Here is a 23,001-nt window from a genome sequence, read left to right as displayed (position 1 = left end):
TCCTATTTTAAGAAATAATAGATACTCCCATATACTCTTCATCTAATTTTTCCATATGGAAATTTTTCCAAACATCTTGCATAAGTGTTACACAGTATCACAAATTGACACGGATACAGTCCATCAACCTTACTCATATTTCAACAGTTGTACATGCACTCATGTATGTGCTGTGCATATATTTAGTTACATGCAATTTGATCACATGTGTAGACTGATGTGACTACCACTATTTCCCACTTCCCCAAGTCCCTAATCTTTAATTTGTTATCCATCTCTATAATTTTGTCCAAGAATGGTATTTAAATGGAGTTAGATAGTATGTAACATTTGAGGATTGGCTTTTTATTGCTCAGAATATCTTTTTTGAGATCCATCCAAGTTGTCGCATGTATCAATAGTTCATTCCTTTTTATTGCTGAGTAGTCGTCCATGGTGCAGATATACCAGTTTGTCTAAGCATTTACCTATTGAAGGCTATGAAAGGTATTTGAGTTGTTTCCATTTTTGGCTATTATAAATAAAAAAGCTTTTTTTGCAGGCTTTTATGTGAACGTTACGTTTTTATTTCTCTGAGATAATGCCTGAGAGTTCATTTGCTCCATCACCATTTGTTGAAAAGGCTATCCTTCCAGTGAATTGTTTTTGCATCTTTGAAAAAATCATTTAGGCGTATTTGTGTGGGTCTCTTTCTGAGTTCCTTAGCTGTTCCACTGATCTTGGTATCGTTCTTCCACCAATACTTCATTTATGGGTGTTGGATTTTGTCAAATGTTTTTCTGCATCAATTGGTACAGTCATACTTTTTGTTTGTTTTGGTTTTTTTTGCTTTAGTCTGTTGATAATGTTGGGTTACACTGACTGATTTTCAAATGCTGAGGCAGTCTTGCATACCTGGAATAAATTGGATTTGGTCATGGTGTATAATTTTTTTAAATGCTGCCGGATTTGATTTGCTAATGTTTTGTTGAGGATTTTTGTGTATAACGGCCTAGGATTCTCTAGTAAAATCATCTGTGGCTAGAGATTTCTTTTTCAGCTTTTAAATTACCGATTCAATTTCTTTAATGGTTATAGGATTATTCAGGTTTTCTATTTCATCTTGATTGAGTTTTAATAGTTTCTGGGTTTGGGGAATCGATCCATCTGTTCTGGCTTGTTAGTATTTTTGGACACAAAGTTGTTTGTATTTTTCCCTTATTATCTTTCTAGTGGAAGCTGGATCTACACTGATATCTCTGTTTCATTCTTGGTGTTGATGATCTGTGTCTTATATTTATCTATCTCGCCTGAACTTTGTCAGTTTTATTGATTTTTTAAAAAAGAAACAGCTATTTGTTTTTCTTGTTTGTTTTTTATTTTTTCCATTTTTCTGTTTTCAGTTTTATTAATTTCATACCTTCAGCTTGCTACGGGTTTATTTTTCTCTCATTTTCTAGTTTTTTGAAGTGGGAGCAATGATTTCAAACTGTTGCTCTTTTTTAATGTAAGGATTTAGGACTGTAACTTCTCCCTCAGGGCCTCTATAGCTGCATCCACATATTTTGACCTATTGCATTTTCATTTTCATTGAATTCTATGTGTTTTTATATTTCCTGTGAGAATTCCTCTATACCCATGGATTATTCAGAAATGTGTTAATTTCTAAGTCATTGGAACTCTTCTGGGTCATTTTTCTGTTAATGTTTTTAGGTTGAAGTTAGAAAAAAATATGTATTATTGAAGTTAGAAAAAATCTGTATTATTTTAATTCTTTTATATTTGTTGAAGTTTGTTTTATGACCTATGACAGTCTCTGTTGGTATATGTTCCATGGGCTCTTAAAAAACAATGTTTATTCTGCTGTTGTTGGGTAGAATGTTCTGTATACAATTAGATGGTGTGTTGGATGATTGTGTTGGTCAGTTGGATGATTGTGTTGGTCAGTTTTGTGTGTGTGTGTGTGTTGGTCAGTTTTATATCCTTACTGATTTTCTATCTAGCAATCAGTTTCTGAAACTAAAGTGTTGAAATCCCCAAGTATAACTATAGATTTGTTGATTTCTTCTTTCAGCTTATCAATTTTTGCTTTATGTATTTTGAGCCTCTCTTTTTGGTGCAAATATATTTAGAATCATCATGCTTTCCTGGTGGATTGATCCTTTTATCATTATGTAATGTCCCTCTTTGTCTCTAGGAATTTTCTTTTCTCTGAAGTCTACTTTATCTGATATTAAATTACCACCCTGCATTTCTAAGTTACTCTTTGCATGGGATATCTTTTTCCATTCTTTACAACAATGTCATCATATTTGAAGTGAGTTTCTTGTCGATGGCTTATTGTTGGATCATATTTTTGTATCCACTCTGCAAACATCTGTCTTTTAATTGGCATATTTAGACCATTTACATTTAAGGCAATTATTATATGTTTAGGGCTAAAATCTATTTTATTTTTTGTTTTCTGTTTTTCCCCCTTTTTAAATGATCTGTTTCTCTTACCTTCTTGTGGGTTACTTGAATAATTTTTAGGGTTCCTTCTTGATTTATTTATAGTGTTTGTGAGTATATCACTTTGTATAGTTTTTTTTTAGTGTTTATCCTAAGTATTACAATAAACATACAGAACATATCACAATCTACTTGTATTAACATTTTACCACTTTAAGTGAAGGGTGAAAACTTACTTCCATATATATCCCTTTTCTTTTACCACTTTTAAATATCTTTTTCTTGATCACAATATGGTGTATAATTTTTTTCAATCATCAAAAAGGATTTATAAAGCTTATGATAAGGAGTTCATTATATGCACCCATATTTCTATTTCTTTGTTTTTTCTTCAATTCTGATGGTGCAGGATTCCTTCTTTGTTTTTTTTTGTTTTTTTTTTTTTTCTGTTTGAAGAACTCCCTTTAGCCAATTTATAAGGGTAGGTCTGCTAGGAGCGAAGTCTGTTAGTTTTCTTTTGTCTGAGAATGTCTTTATTTCCCCTTCATTCCTCACTGGATGTAGTATTCATGGTTGACAGTTCTTTTCTTTTAGCACTTGAAAAATTTGGGAAGTGTTCCACCATTACTTCTTAAAACACTCTTTCAGCTCCCCTCTCCTCATATCTTTCTGGGACTCTGATGATGGATCTTTTGTTATTGTCCTACAGGTTCCAGAGGCTCTCTTCATTTCTTCAGTCTATTTTCTCTGTGTTGTTCAGGGTAAATCCAATTGATCTGTCCTCAAGTTTACTGATTTCTGTCCTCTGTTGTTTCCACTCTGCTTAGTGAGATCAGCAAGATTTTTATTGCAGTTACTGTATTTTTTAGTTTGGCAACTTATATTTGATTCTTCTTAAAACAAAATTTAATCATTAATTACAATTTCACATTAAATTGTATTAAAATACAATTTATATACCATAAAATTCACTCATATGAAGTGTATAATTCAGTAGTTTTCAGTATGTTTATAGAGTTGCACAAACATCACTATAATCTAATTTTAGAACATTTTCATCAGCCTCAAAGAAACCTGTCCCCACTAACAGTCATTCCTTATTCTATACCACCTTCAACTCCAGGCAACCACTAATCTACTTTTTGTCTATAGATTTGTTCACTCTGGACATTTCATGTAAATGGCTTCCTACAATATGGGTGTGTGTGTGTGTGTTTGGCGACTGTCTTATTTTGCATAGCACAATGTTTTCTTAGATTCATCCATGTTGTAGCTGTGCTATTGCTTTATTCCTGTTTCTTCGCTGAGATTTTCTAGTTTTTCAGTTTCAAGAGAATTCATTATTGCTTATTGAAGCGTTTTTATTATTGATTATTTAATCTTGTGAGATAATTTCAACATCCAATTCATTTTAATGCTGATATCTTTTGATGGTCTTTTCTCATTTATGTGATTTTCCTGGTTCTTGGGATGATGAGTGATTTTTAAATTTTTTCCTAGACATTTTGGAATTCTATTATGACACTCTGGAACCTCTTTTTATTTTTTGATTTATTTATTTTTAAAGTTTTTATTTCTTTATTTGACAGAGAGAGACACAGAGAGAGCAGGAACACAAGCAGGGGCAGAGGGAGAGGGAGAAGCAGGCTTCCCACTGAGCAGGGCCTGACATGGGCTCGATCCCAGGACCCCAGGATCATGACCTGAGCCGAAGGCAGAGGCTTAATGACTGAGCCACCCAGGCGCCCCTGGAACCTCTTTTTAATATTCATTTATCTTAGCAGGTATTCCCCTTGTTGAGGTGTAGCACACGAGCCAGATATGTATATATGTTTGCTTTTCTGGTGGACACCACCGATAGCATCTCAGCAAAAGTGAAGTGTTTACACTGTCTCTTTGCAGATGGATGGGGTAGAAGGATAGCTCCCCCTTGGCTCTGCTTACACCTTCCTGGTAAAAGTTGGGCACCAATCTGTACCATGTTCTTTCCCTCAAGTAGAAGGTATAAACCCAGCTCTTGGCTGGGCCTTGCTGTAAAAGGGAAGGGAAGGGAAGAAGAAGAAGGGTGCTGACTCACACCACTTGCTACAGGATGGGAGTAGAAACTCACCTCTGTGCTGCCCAGCTTACCTCCCCACTGGGCTTGCTGAGACCAGGGGAAGGGGGAAATGGAGTGTCAGCTATCCTGCCTCGCACCACTTCTTCCCACCTTGTTGATACTGGCTTGAGTGCAGGCTTAGCTCCCTGCCACTGGGGGAATACCAAGGTCTCTTAGAAATCCATCTTCTTTCCACTATTCACAGTGCTCCTACGCTTGTTGTGTTATGTCCAGGTTTAAAAAAAATAATTGTAAGAGGGAAGACTATCTTATAATGGGGATTATAATGGGGCCACCCCATCTTGGTTGGAACTAGAAATCCTGGAACATTATTTTAAGAAATAATCAGTTGTATCTTACATCTTACAGTACTCTACTATTCTGAGGATTCTCTCTCTCTTTTTTTCTATACCTTCCACCTATCTCTACCCAAATCTTTCTGTACCACAAGTCTAATCCAAATACTCTGTCCTAAATCCTCTTTTTCCATCTAGTGAGAAGTGGCTGCAACTTCCCACAAGTGATAGCATTTACTATATGTAAGGGAATTGTCACAGTTTGTATTACATTCCTGTATTTGTGTACCCGATTGATCTCCCCCACTGGATCGAGTTATTCCGCAATCATTTTTTATCCCGTACTATGTGCTAAACATTGTTCTAGGTTTGGAGATAAAAACAGAAGAAAGCCACAACAGCTATTCTCAAGGAGCTAATACGACAGGAGTACAGACTTGTAAACCAATTACTGCAATTAATATCATAAGTATACAAGTGGATGTTTGTACAAGTTTAGGTGGGACAATGTCTTCTATACCTTAGTTGTGGTCACAACACAGCACATTGCTTCACGCAGAGCAAGTGCTTGAAGGATGTGCTAAATTGATGAAACTGAAAATGGACAATTGGTCTCAATCTCAGGTATTAAAAGTAGCAGTCAGATAGCAGAAAATTCCCAAAGCAATGATGCATCAGAGTTACTCACCCAACGGGCAAATGATTGTACCAATTCCTTGGGATGGGTTCTCTGGAAAAGGTAGAGATAGTGTAACAAATGCAGGGATTTGGAAGAATCCCATGGTAAGTAGCTATGAAGTGTTTTATATAAAAATAGTAATTGCTGTTGTTTTGTGCTTACTACATGGCAGGCACTTTAAACAATGCACTTAGCATTCATTCATTTTACCTTATCACAATCTTGTGTGGAAGATATTACTCATATTTTACAAGTGTAGAAACTGAGGCTAAGAGTAGTTAAGCAATTGGCCAAACTAGTATGTATCAGCCAATTGCTTTTCTCAGTAGGTACTCCTGTCTGAATATCTGAATGTCTGAATCAGAGATCTGGGGTCTTGGTTGTTTTGCTTTCTAACAACCCTCTGGACAAGTCATCTAGCTTGTTTACAGAAAAATGCTGAGAAGATAAATGCAATCTAGAGAAAAGGTGACTTGTAAATTCTGTGTATATGTAGTTATTTATAGCTTCTCCTCACAGGTCCCTTGTGAATAAGGTATTATTTCCCTATTTTAGGTAAAGACAGGGCACAAAATTCTGACTGAATCATAAGACATTAACGTTAGGGACAAAATTATTGGACAAAGCAATACATGTAAGTAATGCAAGCTGTGTATTTAACACTGTGCACTCAGATGATAGCTGATTAATTTTGGCAGGTTGGATAACTACATTAGATAATTTAGCCTAAAATATTTTACTCTGAAGCCACATTTCTGTACCATCCATCAGTTGCTCCCTTCCCCCCAAGTTCATCAGATTTACACCAGTTTTGCATGTGGGGCTTGGACTAAATTATACGACCATGTATATATATGTATATGGATGAGCAGCAATTGTCCATTATATTGGACAAGTCACAAAATTCTCAAAGGCTCAAATGCATCTACAAAATGGAGATAATGGTAGCTATCTTTGAGGACTAAATGAACTGAGGTGCATAGAGTGAGTAACACAGTGTCTGGCCATAGTAAGCACTCAATATTAGCCATTATTAGTAGTTCAGAAACTTAAATTTTTAGTTAACTAAGTCACTTATACCTACTCAGTATTCCAATCCTTCTTGCCAGAGGTACTATTTGAGTGCTGCTCATATCAAATAGCACACTGAGACCCTTTTTGTTTAAGAGAAAGAAAAATACCTTTATAATAATTATAATAATTGTCTGTCTGCCCAAATAGTCCCTTGTTTCCTCTTTCCCACACTTACTCCAAAATAGCATATCTATGTTCTGATTACCATCAATTTAAGTCACTTGAGGAAAATTAAAACATTTACAGAGTACCCACTGTGTGTCAGCATGCCAATCCCTTTGTGTGTATCCCATCAATCCTCACAACACACTTCTAAGTTGGTATTATGCTGATTTTATAGATGAGGAAACTAAGGCTTACATAGGTTCAGTGATCAGCTCAAGGTCCAAGCTGGTAAGTTACAGAGCCGAGAGTATGGCCATAGACTGCTCCTCCATTAAGATGGCTAATAAATATTAAAAGTCTTGGCACTGCCTCCAGTTTGGTATGGCATAGACAGGATTATTAATTCCTTCCAGTCATTCTTTGTCCAAGTTTTTTTTTTTTTTTAATTGATTGGAGAAAATTTCTGTCTCTGACCTTCTAGACAATCAGGATAACTTTCTCCACACAGTCAAGGCGTTTAAGTCTTCCTTTTTTTTTTTTTTTTAAATTTTATTATGTTATGTTAGTCACCATATAATACATCATTGGATTTTGATGTGGTGATCCACGATCCACTGTTTTCGTATAACACCCAGTGCTCCATGCAGTACGTGCCCTCCTTAATACCCATCACAGGGCTAACCCATCCCCCCACCCCCCTCCCCTCTAAAACCCTGTTTGTTTCTCAGAGTCCATAGTCTCTCATGGTTCATCTCTCCCTCCAATTTCCCCTCCCCATTTTTCCCTTCCTTCTCCTAATGTCCTCCATGCTATTCCTTATGTTCTACAAATAAGTGAAACCATAGGATAATTGACTTTCTCTGCTTGACTTATTTCACTTAGCATAATCTCCTCCAGTCCCATCCATGTTGATGTAAAAGTTGGGTATTCGTCCTTTCTGATGGCTGAGTAATATTCCATTGTATATATGGACCACATCTTCTTTATCCATTCATCTGTTGAAGGGCATCTCGGCTCTTTCCACAGTTTGGCTATTGCAGACATTGCTGCTATGAACATTGGGGTGCATATGGCCCTTCTTTTCACTACATCTGTGTCTTTGGGATAAATACCCAGTAAGTCTTCCTTTTTAATCCCTACATGTTAGGGAGTCCTACAGCCTTTTGATTTTTTCTCCTCGGTTTCCTAGGGCCTTAGCAGTTTGCATAAAGTACAGTTCCCTCCCCACCTTTAGCTGGAGGCCATCAGAGAGGAGAGTGAAGTGGAGGAACTTTTCTGAGGCAAGAAGCTCTGAGAGGGATGAGAAGTCCCTGAGGGCATGCAGTGACGGGCAGGATATGCTGCGTCACCCTGGACCCTGGGTGCTGGTCCAGCCCCATCACTCCCTGATGACTTTAGGCAACTCGTTTGGCCTCTCTCAGCCTCATTTTCTTCCCCTTTAAATGAAGATCATAATTCCTACATCATAGCTCTGAGGATTCAGTGAGTGAATATGTGCAAAATGGCATAGTTCTGGATAAATTGTAGCTGCTGTTGTTTGACTTTATAAGCCTCTTATTTAAATTTTATAAAGAGAGACTACAGATAATGGAGAGACTACAGAAGGTCTGAGTCTCCTATACAACCAGCTCATCATCCTCCCTCTTCTTCACTTCCCTTTCCCTAATCATCAAGAAGTGTGTTCACACCTCCAACGTCACAGAGTCACTCCTCTATGATGAGGTGAGAATAAGCTGTGATTTTCTGAGCCGCAGTCCTTACAGTGACATGCGCAGAGTTGAGCAGGTACTCAAATGACCACCAAGAGTTGCCAGGAGGCCTCCGGGCCCAGGACGGCCAGGTCTCTTGAACATTCAAGAGAAGCCAGAAATGCTGATTTGTGTATCTCCTGCATTGCGGATGTTGGCAATGAATTTTTTTTTTAAAACTTGAACCCTGTTCGAGTTAACTGTGCATGTCTGTGGGCCTTAGGTGGCCTGTGGTCTGGTACCTACGGTCTCTGTTCTAGGAGAGACCGATTTCTAGCAGCTCCATGAGTTGATCAGCCTGGGGGCTGTCCTCTGCTGAACAGCATCGGGTGTCCAGAAACGACATACCAGCCACTCTTCTGTGCACTTTAACTCCATTCATTCATTTTAATCCTCACAGCAACTCAGTGAGGCAGGTGCTATTACTATCCTATTTTACGGAGGAGGAAATGAGGCACAAGCAATGAAGTAGCCCAAGGTTACGAAGCAGCAGAGCTGGGACGAGGGTTCAAAATGTAGGCCACCTGGCTCTTCATTGACACACAGTGTTTTCTGATATTTGCGCTTCCACAAGAAGAAGAGAAGGTGCATTACTGATCATTTGTTAAATGAAGAGGAAGATTTGGCAGATTTAGATTAGTCTACCCCTCTCCCCATTTCTCAGAACAATCTGGGCTTAACATTTGGAAAGGAGGGGAGGAGGCTGGTCGGGCATGTGACTTCTTCGGCTAGCTTTTTCTGGAGCAAATGGAGCTGAAAGCCCCCACTGTGTAAACTCCCAGCCTATCCCTGCCCCTGGGCAAGAAGTCCTGAGCAAGTCTTGAGCCTACATTAACTCCAGAAGCCTATAGAGGGAAACTCTGCATTAACAATGCATTGATTTGTGACTGCACTTTTATAAAAAGAACAGCTTTAATAGAGGCTTCTGCAGCCTTTTTTTTTTTTTTAACTGTAGTGTTTTTGGTTACCTGCGAAGCACTGAAGACGAATTAACCTGTAGATGGGTACAAGGGATCATCAGATGTGTTGCTGCTAGCACTTTTTTTTTTTTTCATTGAGTATGAGGGTGAAAAGAATGTTATTTTTTGGGGAGGATTATCAGGAAAGAGAATTTCTTCTCAGTTGTTGAAACACAGCCGAAAGGGGGAAAATCTTTCACCTTGTTCTGACTTTAATTATTCCATATGATGAAAAAATTTCCCCTGCCTTGTCTAAAAAAGAAAGTGAAAACTTGTCATTTTAGTCTTGCACTAGAAAGCATAAATATGTTTAACAGAGGAAAACAGAGCTGGGTAGAAATTTTTGGTCAGACAGGGAGAGGGCTCAGGTCTTAGTCACTCCCATCCGGGAAAAGGAAATGATTTATCCAGAGCCCACCGTGTGCCAGACACAGTCCATACATTATCTTATTTATTCTCACTTCAAATTCATGAGGTAAGTATTATTTTCCCTGATGTGTTGGAAAAGAGCAGTCATTCTTAATTTCTGTCCACCTCCATGTCCCCCTTCTCCGCCCCCAGACGCTAGCGGCGGCTTCTGCTGTGTAGGGGTGGCAAGCTACTGGAAAGTGGGCAAGGAGGAGGAAGGGAAGGTGGAGGGTTTTCCCTGTAATTCTGTTGGCACAGCAAATGTTTTTATTTTACCTGTTTATTGACGAGGGCTGCGGGAGATCATGGGAGAGCTAACCCTCCCAGCACCCCAACCAGCCACACTACCTCCACATGACTACGAGCTGGAGCCCTGACATTTCACTACCCTTTCCCTTCTCCTTCTCAACCACTCTTCCTTCACCCTGTGTTTCCTCCCCTTATTCACTTGGACTATCATGATGGTCTCTTCAGCTGAGTTCCCTGCCTTTGATCTGTCCACTTCCAGTCCAGTCTCCACACTGTTGCTGATGGGAAACCTGATATTACACTTGTGTTTATTGCATGCCTTAAATAGCCCCTCATTGCCTACAGAAAGAGGGGGAGTACAAATTCAGAAATGGTAGATCTCTTTAAGGGCCAAGCAATCAGTATTACTGGGGGTGAGCTGGGCATCTGTAGTTTTTATAGCTGCACGGGCGATGGTAATGTGCATTCTTAACAATCAGTGGCCCAGAGCATCCAGGCTCCTCAGCTCTGCACACCAGGCCCTCCGTGATCCTGCTGTGCTCAGCGCTCCAGACTTAGTTCCCACCCTATCTCTACCTGGCCTCCTGCTCCAGTCATACTAATATGCCTGACCCTCCCCCCCCATTCACTCTGAAGTTTCACCCTTCCCTGTCCCTGTACCCCACTGCTCCATCCTTCTATGGAGCATTCCCTGGAATGCTCTTCTTTTCCTCCTTGACTTCTTGGGGTGAACTCCTCTTAAATCTCAGATCAGGAGTCACCTCCCAGGAGAAATGAGGACACTCTCTTTTGGGCCCCCACTGTACATCTGATGTTCATTTGCAACATCAGTGCATTCATTTGTTTAAATATCTGCCTTCCCATGATAGAGTTGAAGCACTTTGTATTTTGAGTACCGAGTACATAATGATTATGGCCAATAAGTGTTTATTGAGTGAAATGAATATACTTTATAGGTAACCCAAAGTTACACAGGACTCCAGGACTGTCTAAATTCCATGCTCTTCTCTTTTGCCCTCTGTAAGAAACTATGACATAGAAATATTAGGCAGGGGCGCCTGGGTGGCTCAGTCGTTAAGCGTCTGCCTTTGGCTCAGGTCATGATCCCAGGGTCCTGGGATCGAGCCCCGCATCGGGCTCCCTGCTCAGCGGGAAGCCTGCTTCTCCCTCTCCCACTCCCCCTGCTTGTGTTCCTTCTCTCACTGTGTCTCTCTCTATCAAATAAGTAAAATCTTTAAAAAAAAAAAAAAAGAAATATTAGGCAAATTATAAACACACTGAAGTACCCAATCTCTTCACTATGGCCCCAGAGAACCATCTGATTGCATACATACTTAAAAAATCTAAAAATCAGGCTCTTTAGAGAATTGGTATCCTGCTTTTATCACTTAATGTTGTCTTAATATATTCTTACTAGGTGTTATTTTAAGAAATATTTATGTAGCTACATAATATTCTATTACACGATTACCATATTTTTAATCTCGTGTTTTTCAAACTAGCTCATCACCTATTAATATGTAGGTTTAGCAAGTTGCAATCAACACTTTATAATGGATGCACTGTATGTAGTAAGAATATAGTAAGAATATTGTCTCATGAAATTTTTGTTTCACACTGTATATGTATATGTACATGCAAATGTATGGTTGGTGTGTGAATATATATACAATAGTCAAAAACTCCCATTTTAAGCATTCTCCAACAGCGGACATTTAGGTTACTTACATTTTTTACTATTATAAATAATACTGTAGTGGATTTCTCCATGGATAATTTCCTGAGTTTGTTTCCCTAGAAAAGATAGACCTGGCAAATAACTGGGTCAAAGAATATGAATCTTTAGCCTCTTGATATCTTTTGCCAAGTTATTATCTAGAAAGATTATAGCAAGCTACACCAGCAGCAACATATGGTATTCTCAGGTGATGTTTTAGAATGAGGCCCTGAGTAATGAACATTCCCAGCTATTCAATGAGGGAGGAAGGCACATTCCTGGTAGAGAAAACAGAATAATCAAAGGAATTGGAGATAGTAGGAAGGGAAAAATGAAGGGGGGGAAATAGGAGGGGGAGGAGAACCATGAGAGACGATGGACTCTGAGAAACAAACTGAGGGTTCTAGAGGGGAGGGGGGTGGGGGGATGGGTTAGCCTGGTGATGGGTATTAAAGAGGGCACATACTGCATGGAGCACTGGGTGTTATACGCAAACAATAAATCATGGAACACCACATCAAAAACTAATGATGTAATGTATGGTGACTAACATAACATAATAAAATAAAAAAAATAGTAATATGCAAAGAAAAAAGGAATTGGGCTGGGGATGCTGGAAAGCAGGTAGTGTTAGCTACATAGCATGGGTGGTTATTGAAAAAGAGCAAGAATTTAGTCAAATAGCTTGGGGCTAAAGTTCAAGGGTTTTACATGCCTTGCTATGTTTTTGGTCCTTATTCTTTGGGAACTGGAGTACCATGACGTTTGAAAGCAGAAAGTGAAGGGATGAGATGAGACCTATATTCAGAAAGAAGCATACTTTTTTTTTTTAAACCACACTATATCCTTCTCAAAAACTCAGGAAGCCATTTGTGATGGATAAAACTTATAAATCAATACCATCTCTGGGTGGGATCTTTGATCTGGGATACATGATTCTGATTTGGAGAAGGATCATGAACAACTTTATATTTGAGTATGGCATTTATGAGCGCTGGGGACATAACTAGGGCTCAGAGAAAAGGCAGGATTGCCTACTGCTATAAGTCTCAGTTTCTTGTTCGGTAGTTTATCAAATAGACTAAGACATAAAATGGAAGACATTTACCTCCATACACTAAGTGACTGAGGCAAACCTTAAAAAGCTGGATAATGTAACGGTGTAGTGTACACATTTTCACTTGTGTTCCTTCTCCCTTTGCTTTTGCAAGATTTCATTATCATTTTTTTCCAACAAATATTAGGCATTTACTATATGCCAGGGATTCTTCTAGGTGTTCTTGATGCTGCAGTAAATAAAATGAAGTTACTCCCTGAAAGAAATTTACATTCTAGAAATTGTAGCAGAAATAAGTATTAAGAAAGCCATCCCAACAGTACAAATCATAGATATGTGTGGCCCTCCCAACTGACCAGAAAGTTCTATCCTTTATCATTTTAGATTCTAGATAAACTGGAGGTTATGGTTTTATGGCTACTGATATCACTGAAGCTGATTATCCTCTTTCATTCAAAATCTACCTAGGATAATCAAACTCAACACCCAAAGAACAAATAATCCAATCAAGAAATGGGCAGAAGACATGAACAGACATTTTTCCAAAGAAGACATCCAAATGGCCAACAGGCATATGAAAAAGTGCTCAGCATCACTCGGCATCAGGGAAATTCAAATCAAAATCTCAGTGAGATACCACCTCACACCAGTCAGAATGGCTAAAATTAACAAGTCAGGAAACGGCAGATGTTGGCGAGGATGCAGAGAAAGGGGAACCCTCCTACACTGTTGGTGGGAATGCAAGCTGGTGCAGCCACTCTGGAAAACAGTATGGAGGGTCCTCAAAAAGTCGAAAATAGAGCTACTGTACGACCCAGCAATTGCACTACTGGGTATTTACCCCAAAGATACAAATGTAGGGATCCGAAGGGGTATGTGCACCCCAATGTTTATAGCAGCAATGTTCACAATAGCCAAACTATGGAAAGAGCCTAGATGTCCATCAACAGATGAATGGGTAAAGAAGATGTGGTATATATATACAATGGAATATTATGCAGCCATCAAAAAACCCGAAATCTTGCATTTGCAACAATGTGGATGGAACTAGAGGGTATTCTGCTAAGCGAAATAAGTCAATCAGAGAAAGACAAGTATCATATGAACTCACTGATATGAGGAATTCTTAATCTCAGGAAACAAACTGAGGGTTGCTGGAGTAGTGGGGGGTGGGAGGGAAGGGGTGGCTGGGGGATGGACATTGGGGAGGGTAGGTGTTATGGTGAGTGCTGTGAATTGTGTAAGACTGTTGAATCACAGATCTGCACCTCTGAAGCAAATAATATATTATATGTAAAAAAAAAAAAAGAAGATAGTAGGAAGGGAAAAATGAAGGGGGGAAAATCAGAGGGGGAGAAGAACCATGAGAGACTGTGGACTCTGAGAAACAAACTGAGGGTTCTAGAGGGGAGGGGGGTAGGGGGATGGGTTAGCCTGGTGATGGGCATTAAGGAGGGCACATACTGCATGGAGCACTGGGTGTTATATGCAAACAATGAATCATGGAACAATACATCAAAAACTAATGATGTGATGTATGGTGATTAACATAACATAATAAAATAAAATAAAAAAACCTACTGAGATAAGAATATAAAAAAATCTACCTAGGATAGAACATGCATAAGTTATATGTACATGTAAGACTCTGGTTCCTCTTCAACAGTAGTAGCATAGTGTGTTCTGGACTTGGATTCAGGAGACACAGTACTCGGCTGACCAGCTGTGGAACCTTGACCAATTGACTTAGACTCTTCAGCCTAGTTCCACTTTTCTAAAATGAGTACAATAATCTCTGCCCTACTCCATATACAAGATGGTTATACATTTCAATGAGATTACAGATGTGAAAAATATTTTGAAAAGTACAAGGGTTAAAAATAATATAATGTTTTTATTATCTCCCATGTTATTATAAGGGCCTAAAAGGGCTTGTTCAGACCTAAGGACAGCTAAGTTCATCATGACTGTTGATTGTGCAAAAGCAAAAAGGAGGCAGGGAGAGGATGGTGTGCTCTTAGGGATAGCATTGCAGAGAGGATCCCAACTGTGAGTGATAATCGTAAGGACTTGGATATATGAAAACATAACAGAACAAGAACTGGTTTTGAAAAATTGACTTCAAATTCTGCCACTCCCCAGCATTTAGCACATAGCTGTTGTTCTATAGGCACTTCTGATTGATAGTGAAGTGGAGCAGGGTGGGGAGAAATCCTCTGCTAAAAAGTTGTTATATGCCATGTAACATGAGATGGTGCAGTGGTTTTTCTTTTTTTCCTCTTTGTTTTGTATTGTTTTCTCCAGGTGAAAATGTAGGTAGTGTCTTGCATTACGTGATGTGCATTACACCGTTTGTCCTTGATGCTCTCAGATTATCAAGAATTGATTGCTCAGTAGCTCTAGGGTGACGCCTGCTGCAAATTGTAGGAAGTGCATCTCTTAAAAATTCAACATTTGGGTTTCCTCGGGCGTAGAAGGCGTGACGGGCTAGGAAGGACACGATCCCGCAGACCTCCCATGAAAACCAGATTCACTGTGGCACGGAATACCACATTCTTGTTTAACTGATGTCCACGTGGAAATTGCAAGCGAGTTAATAAATATGATTGAGCACCCCCACTGTGCGCTGTGCTGCCACCGTGTGGCGTGACAGGCAACGGGGCGTAGTGGGGGGCCCTAGACTTGCAATCAGGCGACCACAGTTGGTTGAGTTGTGCCCTGCAACCTATCCGCTCTGTAACCTTTCCGTGGGTCATAAAACGTCCTCGCCGAGCAAGTGGTTGTTACGTGGGTTAAACAACAGGTGGCAACGCTTGCAAACTCTAAGAGGTCAGGCTAAACCATTCTCAGGGACCTTACACTCGCCGAGCGTAATACACGCAAGACCTGATAATGACACAAGACCCAGGCACCATATTGGCAGCAGTAAGAACAATCCTAGCGAACGCTTCGTGCTTTCACACGTTGACGCTTCAGCTAAAGCGGGAGGGTATCCCCGGGACCCCTCCTGGCGCGGTCCGGGCTGCGGTCGGCCACAGGGCAGACTCCCGCGAGCGCTGTAGGAGCACGTGACCCAGCGGCTGGTGGGTGGGGGCCGTGAGCCCTGCGCCCGGCGTGGGGCGCCGCGTGCTGTCGTCGCTCTTCTCCTTTGGCGTCGTCGGCGTGGAGCAGCGCCTGGGCCTGGGGCTCCTCCCGCTCCCGCCAGATCTCCAAGTTCCTGTAAGGCACCCGTGCAGCTCCGAGGAGGGCACCCCTTTATCGGGTCACCAGCAGTGAGTGAGTTAAATGCGCGCGCGAGAGTCGTGGGTTCCAGTCTCCCTTGCTTTCCTCTGCTTCGGCGCGGAGTTTCTTCCCCACCTGCCGGCTCTCCCGACCTAGCATTTCAGGCCACCAGCAGATGCAGAGACCGTATCTTCAGCAGTAGTCTTCTTATCAGCAACCCTTTGGGGCTCCAGATTAGAGAACGTTGTCCGATCCTTCAGTTTTCCCCATGCTCACCTTTACTTACCCATTTTCCCCCACAGTCGTGTAGGGTCTAATCCCCATAGTAAAACCCTTTTTCCAGGTCAGTCGGAGTGGTGGTTCTTCCCCGATGCAACCCTCCATCATACGCTCTTAAGACTCTTCTAGGCACTTCTTGTGTATTTACATATCTAATTTGTAGCACAAGCCTGGTGAATAGGTCCTATTCTTTCTGCATTTTGAAGATGAGGAAATTGAGGCATAGAAAGGTTAACTAACTTGCTCAGCATCACAGAGCCACTAAGGCTCAGAGCTGGGATTTGAATCTATTATTCTCCATATCGCACAGCCTCTCCTGATGATTCTCTTAATTGCTGCTGTTGTTGGAGTTCAGTGGTCAGGAGAGAGCCATGAGGACTGAAGTTGCCTCTCAAGGGCAGCGAGACTTGCATGAAAAAGCTGAGCCTGAGAATACTGGTCCCAAGTATCAGAACAAAAAATGTAAGCTCCAGACTCGGGTACCACTCGGCAAGAAAGAAAGGACAGGCAAGCAGTTAAAATTAAATCCAAGGTCCAAGGGCTGAATGGAAGCACAAGGTAGGTTCTCAGAGGAATCCCATACAGGTTAGTATGGGAGGGATCCAGACACAGGCATGGAGAAGCTGGTTAAAGAAACTGCAGATCAGGAGTGGGAATTGAGTGGGAATTTAGCTCCCTGACACAATGATTATGGCATGAGCAGATGAAGAGGAATGGGTAGTCAAATCAGCTTTTAATATCCACCTTCCTAATTCCCCTTGCCTTGCCACTGAGTGCAGGGTCTGGGGCAGTTTAAACCTACAAGTGGATATACATGTTAAATGCATCTATGTGATTTGTGTCACATCCCTTCATTTGGGGACCTATCTTCCTTGATTCTTTGTGGTTCACCCGGCACTCATCAGCCCCCTCATTGTATCCCCAAGTCCAGAACGGAGCATGTCACCAGGCTTGGGCAATCAGAGCTTTGTTTGCTAGAACTGTTGAGGACAGTGTAAGTTGGAGTTGACTCCATTCCCCTGGCCTCAGTGATTGGTTCATGGATGAATAGATGTTATCAGCAGGATTGATCAAAGCTATCAGAATATCTTTTTCTCTGTGACTTTGACCTATAAGTACAATATAAATTGAACTGACTTGTGGGCCATCTTGCCCAGCCAAATGAAGGTATCTCTCTTTTTAGAGAGGATGAGCTCAATATGCAAAGAGAAGCAAAACTGAGAGAGAGGCAAACCACACTATTTGAATTCCTGGATACAGTCAAACAGGAAGGTCTAGCTCTAGCCTTGTGCTGTTGTGCTGTCTAATATAGCCACCCCCTAGCTCGGGTGGCTCTTGTGCAGTCGAAATATGGCTAGTCCAAATTAAAATGTCCTGGAAATGTAAAATACACACTACAGTTTGAAGATTTTATGTGTGTAAAAAAAAAAAAAAAGAAAAATGACTCATTGATAGTTTTAACATTCTGATTACATGTTGAAAATAGAATAATTTTGGATATGTTGAATTAATAAAATATATCATTAAAATTAATTCCACCAGGATCTTTTAACTTTTTAAATGTTTCTACTAATAATTTTTAAATCTATATGTCTCATGTTATATTTCTGTTGGTTGGCACTTCTCTAGACCCTTCAGGTACAGTCTCCAGTAACTTCCCTTTTTAAATGAGTCTAATTTGAATTGAGTTTTTGTCACTTGCAAATGAGAGGACAGGCACATATTAGATCCCAGTTCAGGGGTTGGGAAGACACAGAAGCACCAAACAGAGTGGTACATAAGTCATCAGGATGAAGACCACAAGACATTAAGCTCTCCATGTATGTGGCTTCTGTGACCTCCCAAATCCCATCTTTTTCCTCATTTCCTTTCTGAGCAGTGGGTGCAAATTTACAAGTGTCAGCTAAGTATTTCTTTCTGGCCATTCCCCATCACAAAGTCGACATGTTTGTAACGAAATTGCTGGGTCCTTCTGGTAGCCATATCAATGATTTAAAGTCATCCTTAATCTCACCACCCTCCCCTACCTCTTGATTTTCAACAGAACAGAAGGGCTGGGATGAATTTTTATGGTCCTCTGTTGCATGTAAACTCATTTCATAGATAGGAAAACTGATTAGTCAGGAAACCCGTTGAGTCTTTCTTCATGCTCTTGGCCCATCATGGCTCTTCCCAGATGACACTGCACTCTGGCCCTACCTTTCTCCAGGAGAAAGTCACTGGCCACCTCCTCTGACCTCTGGTATTGTAATTGCTTGCGTTAAATGATCTGCTTGATTGACTGACATTTTGTGGTACCAACAAATGTTGGTTAGTGCACCCAATAAAAAAGAATAGTCAAGAATTAGAGAAGTTATACTGATTTTGTTTCATTTGCTTATTTGTTTTCATTCAAGAAAAGGCATATGGCATTTGACTCATTTACTTAAACTAATACTAGAGAGCACATCTTATTCACGAAGTTAAAAATAATTAAAAAGTGTATTTCAATATTAAAGGTGCAGGAAAGGGAAGGAGCAGAAAAGGGAATGATTAGGAATAAGAGACAATGACAGACCTCAAGAATGAGATAAGGAGAGAATAATAAAAGGATATTTTAAAAATAAAAAGACAAGGAAAGATAGAGTGAGAAACACAGAGAGACATAGGGAAAGAGAACTTTAAATGAGAAAAGTAATCACTATGGAATGAGAGTTCTGCAGAGCCTAATGCTGTCTTCCCAAGAAGGATTCCTAGAAGGTCAAGTCGAGGATGGGGACCCTTTGGGGTAGTGACTACATGGATCTTCTGAGGAGAATAGGGAAGAGGCATGAGGGAACTCTGGACAAGGTTAGGTGGGCAGGGTGATGTGGATGGTTTCAGGCATTCCATAATGCCTCAGACTTAGACTTAAGTAGGGCACTTCTAACTTCCTGTGGAAGGGGGTATGACAAACTGAGGACAGAGAGCCACAAACATAACAGTGTGTTAGAAGCAAGTGACAAGGCAAGTCTATCTTGTTTGGGACTATGTTAATCAGCATGAGCTACTGTATCAAAATACCACAGACTGGGTGTCTGAAACAACAGAAATTTATTTTCTCACAGTTTTGGAGACCAGAAGTCCAAGATCAAAGTGCCAGCATGGTTGGTTTCTGCCAAGACATGGCTGCCTTCTCACTGTCCTCACATGGCGGAGGGAGAGAGTGTTCTGATGTCACTTCCTCCTCTTATAGGGACACCAGTCTTAACAGATTAAGATCCCACTCTTATGACCTCATTTAACTGAAATTAGCTCCCAGAAGCCCTGTTTCAGATACAGTCACATTGGGGGTTAGGACTTCAGCATATAGATTTTGGAGGGACACAGTTCAGTCCATAACAAGGACCAAGTTGGAATGCTCGACATTCATGGTGAGAAAACTCTCTCCCACCTAAGCAGTGTGGTGAAAGGGGAGTGAGGCACCAGGGGATGGAGGGTATTGGCAGTGTGACCGTGGAGGGTGGGGAGAGATGGCCAGGGGGACAAGGCCTGCCTGCATCCGTGCTGAGCGGTTCCTCTTGTCATCTGCCATCTGCCATGTAACAGAGGTAGGAAGAAAAGAACTCCAGCTGTGAGGGGATCAGAGATGAAGTTAGCTCTGTGACCATAAAGGTGAACTGATCGTGACCCACTCAAGAACTCTGTCAGGAAAAGAGAGGAGCTCTGGCAGAACCGGGTTCTAGTGTTTTCACTGGCAGGCGCTTTGCTTCATTTTTTAAATTGCCCACACCTTTCTCAGGCTTGTGACACCTAGGTGACATAAAGATCATGGTGCTGAGGGAGACAGCAGGTGATGTGGACTGGTGGACTTGGGAGGATTGATTGAGGGGCGTGGGAGAGAGAGCGAAAATTCCACACACAGGTGAGCTCCGGATACACTAATAAACCCATGGGTACTTTCTGTAGTGGAAAACCTTTATTATCTGGCCTTCTGGTTTATTACTGTTAAAGACCTTAATGCTCGGTGGTGTGTTCCCAGTCACGTGTGTGGAGGGAAATGTGACTCTTGGTTCCTGCCCCTGAGATGGACAGCTTTGAACCAAGGGCTGGGATCTGGTTTGGGGACCAGCGGTTCCTTTGCATTTGCTCCCCATCCTGGTGGAGCGGGCAGAAAGCCAGCTGGAGTCCTTCTCCCGCTGTGTCCTCATACGCAGATGCACTTCGAGGAGTGTCCTTCCAAGTGCACCCAGCAGCGAGCTTCTCCTTAAGCCAGGGAGGAATGTAACAGAACAGAATCATAATCAGCGTGTTTACACAACAGTTAGGGTTATTAGAGGAGAAGCAGGAGGTCACTAGGAGCTCCTATGCAGGAGAGCTGGGCCTTTTTACAGTCAGTAAAGGAGAAACAACAAAGGGGCTGAGGACTGATGAAGATCAAATTACCTTGAAGGTCTTGCTTAAGCCATTTAGAAAGCCGGGCACACCTGGGCCAATTTCACAGCGCTCAGTATCTCCAGACCATCCACTGCCTGTCGTGGGCATACATAGCCCCTTTATCGGAGGCAAGGATAGGCAAAGAGGCCGCGGGAAATCCTTGACGCGGGGATAGCACATCCACGGGCACAGCCCCCATGCTGTGCCTGGCACAGTAACTCCTAGTATCCCTCAGGTGCAGACCCAGGAGCTAGAATGCAAGCAGAGCGTGTTTAGCGACCAAAGTAGAACATCTCTCTGTGGGGGCTTTGTGTGCAGGAGACTGAAAGCCAGCCGGCAGAAGAGACCAGAGTTTAGAGATTTGTGGGAGAAACAGTGGAGGAAATCGTTGGTGTCTGGGGTGGGGGGAGGGGGGTGTATGTGTGTTGGAGGAGCTGTCTAGCCTGAGTGGGGGGTGTGACATGGAGAAAATAAATAAGGCCTTTCTGCCTCAATCAGTGAGCTCAGAAAGAAAGCTGCAGCTCCCCTGTCCTGGGTCACCTGGTTCTCCTATTCCCCAAATCCCATGTTTATATTGTTCTTGTTGGGATAGAGTTGGAAGCCCAATACTTCAGACTGAAGGGTGATTGCAAGGTTTATTTTAATTAATTACAGCTGTCGGTGAGGTAGCTGTCCCCGGGTTCAGAGATCCACGGTTGAAATTACCCAGGATTACACTCTACATGCCACAACATGTTAGCTGGGTGGGAGCCAGTGTTGGGTTTCTGAACTGTGGCCGGTGCTTCTGAAGACACGTGGCTTTCTGCGACGCTGCAGGGACGCTGCAGGCCGGGTGGCTCTGCTTTTAGCTCATGACCACAGCGACCTCAGAGATCCAACCGGCCTTTTGTTGCTTTGGTATCATGGAAGCAGTGTGTTCGATACCTGTTCACAAAACGAAACTGTTCCAGAATTTTGCAAAGTTCAAATCCTTTTTTACTTAAAGGCAGGGGTTGGCACACTTTTTCTGTAAAGGACCAGATAGTAAATATTTTAGGCTTTGTTGGCCAATTTTTATTGCAACCACTCAACTCTGCCATTGTAGCATAAAAGCAGCCACAAACAATATGTAAATGAGTGAGCATGGCTATATGCTAATAAAACTCTATTACAAGAACGGGGCTGGCTGTGGGCTGGATTTGGCCCACAGACCATAGTTTGCTGCCCCCTGATATAAAATACCTTTTACAGGGGGCGCCTGGGTGGCTCAGTCGGTTAAGTGTCTGCTTTCAGCTCAGGTCATGATCCCAGGGTCCTGGGATGGAGCCCCGCACCGGGCTCCCTGCTCAGCGGAGAGCCTGCTTCTCCCTCTCCCTCTGTCTGCAGCTCTGCCTACCTGTGCTCTCTCGTTCTCTCTCTCTCTGTCAAATAAATAAATAACCAACACACTTAAAAAAATAGATTTTACAGTCTTCTCCCATCTGAAACTCTTGCCACCACTGGAACAGTCTATATTCCATAGTTATTAAGAGTGATGGGAGGGGCTTAAAAATTCAAGGTGTTTGTTTTGGTGCCTTTCATTGGGATCTTGGCCCTTGATGAGATATGTATCCCTGATCAGTCAGCATTTGAAAACCCTTTTGGGGCATGTGTTTCTGAATAGAGTTCTTTAAAAAAAAAAAAAATTTTTTTTTTTTTGAGTATAGTTGACACACAATGTTACATTAGCTTCTGGTGTACAACATAGTGATTCGACTTCTCTGTATGTTATGCTGTCTGTCACCATGCAATGCTATTAAAGTATCACCGGCTATATTCCCTATCTCATACCTTTCATCCCTGTGACTTATTCAGTCCGTAACTGGAAGCCTATATCTTTCACTCCCCTTCATCCATTTTGCTCATTCCCCCATCCCCTACCCCTTTGTCAATGATCAGTTCTCTGTATCTATGGGTCTGATTCTACTTTTTGTTTGATTGTTCATGAACAGAGTTCTGAGTGTCCTCTCCACTGTCCTGTATCAGTAGACAAGTCAAATACCAAGGTTGTGTCACCACCACGTAGCAAATACGGAGATGATGGAACAATCCAACTCCAACAGTACCCTCATTATAAAAGGAGTCTGTAAAATGTTTCCAGATAGAAACAGAGTTCAGGATATCACTAACTAAAGTTAAAGGTAGGTTAGATAAATGCAAATGTAATTTTACTAGAGGTTGTCATTTTGACTACCTGCTAGCTAAGATGAAGAAAAATGTTTTCCTATAGCCTCACCAAAGGGTACATGGTTAGACTCATGGGTTTT

The sequence above is a fragment of the Mirounga angustirostris genome, unplaced genomic scaffold (assembly GCF_029215605.1).
Source record: "Mirounga angustirostris isolate CCGP_5_RB_7025 unplaced genomic scaffold, mMirAng1.0.hap1 SCAF_1, whole genome shotgun sequence".
NCBI lineage: Eukaryota > Metazoa > Chordata > Mammalia > Carnivora > Phocidae > Mirounga > Mirounga angustirostris.
The sequence above is the reverse complement of the archived record's forward strand: the minus strand, read 5'-3'. Positions refer to the sequence as shown.